This window comes from Momordica charantia (assembly GCF_013281855.1).
Source record: "Momordica charantia cultivar OHB3-1 chromosome 3 unlocalized genomic scaffold, Mcharantia_2.0 BLBB01000003.1, whole genome shotgun sequence".
Lineage (NCBI taxonomy): Eukaryota > Viridiplantae > Streptophyta > Magnoliopsida > Cucurbitales > Cucurbitaceae > Momordica > Momordica charantia.
Window position 1 is genome coordinate 9523546 of NW_028275161.1, and position 851 is coordinate 9524396.

Genomic DNA, 851 nt, shown 5'->3' on the forward strand with positions numbered 1-851 from the left:
GCTTTAACTAAATCCTTCAGTAGTTTCTCTTCTTTTTTTTTATTCGAGTCAACTGAAAGTTCTTATCAGTAATTGTTTGGCCTAGGGAGAATGTCTTCTACTCTCTTATGTTTCTGTGTATCTTAATAAAACCATTTTTTATTTAAAAAAGGGTATTTAAAAGTCTTAGGCCAGCATCCTTCAAGTAAATATATGGCTTTGTATACGTTAGTTTGTGTGCGAGGGTATTTTTAAATTTAATATTTTGAGGTTCTTGTAACTATATTCAAATGGCATTCATTATAATGATAGTACAATTCTGTCCATAAGTTGGAAAACAATGTTTGTCCTTGTCTCATTGAATTGGAATGGGATATTTGTGTTTTTAAGTAGGAAATGGTTAAGATGAAATTGGGCCGATTGGAGGCACCGTATTTATCTTGCAAGTGTCATGAATTTATCTGGTTTTGTCTCTTTACTTTTCCATATAACTTAACTTGTTGTGCGTTGTTTTGCATCTTGGTGTCTTCCAAAGTTCGTGATCTTGACCGCGCTTTAACAAGTCAGAACAACGTCTTCAAGAATCTGAACGACAAAAAAAAGTTGAGGTACAAGGCTTCAAAGATCAAATTATTAAATTAGAAGATCATTTTGCGCATCAATTTCAAGCAATGATGCTTGAGATGATGCGAAAAAAATCCTAAAGTACCGGTTTCGAATTTTTTTTTTGTTTCATGGATTGGAAGTATTTGTATTATTTGAATTAGTTTTAGAAATTGGAAGTATTTGTATTATTTCAAAATAGTTTTAGAAAAATTGTGACTACTTATTGACCGTTTTTGCAGTAACTATTGGTTATAGTAAATAATATT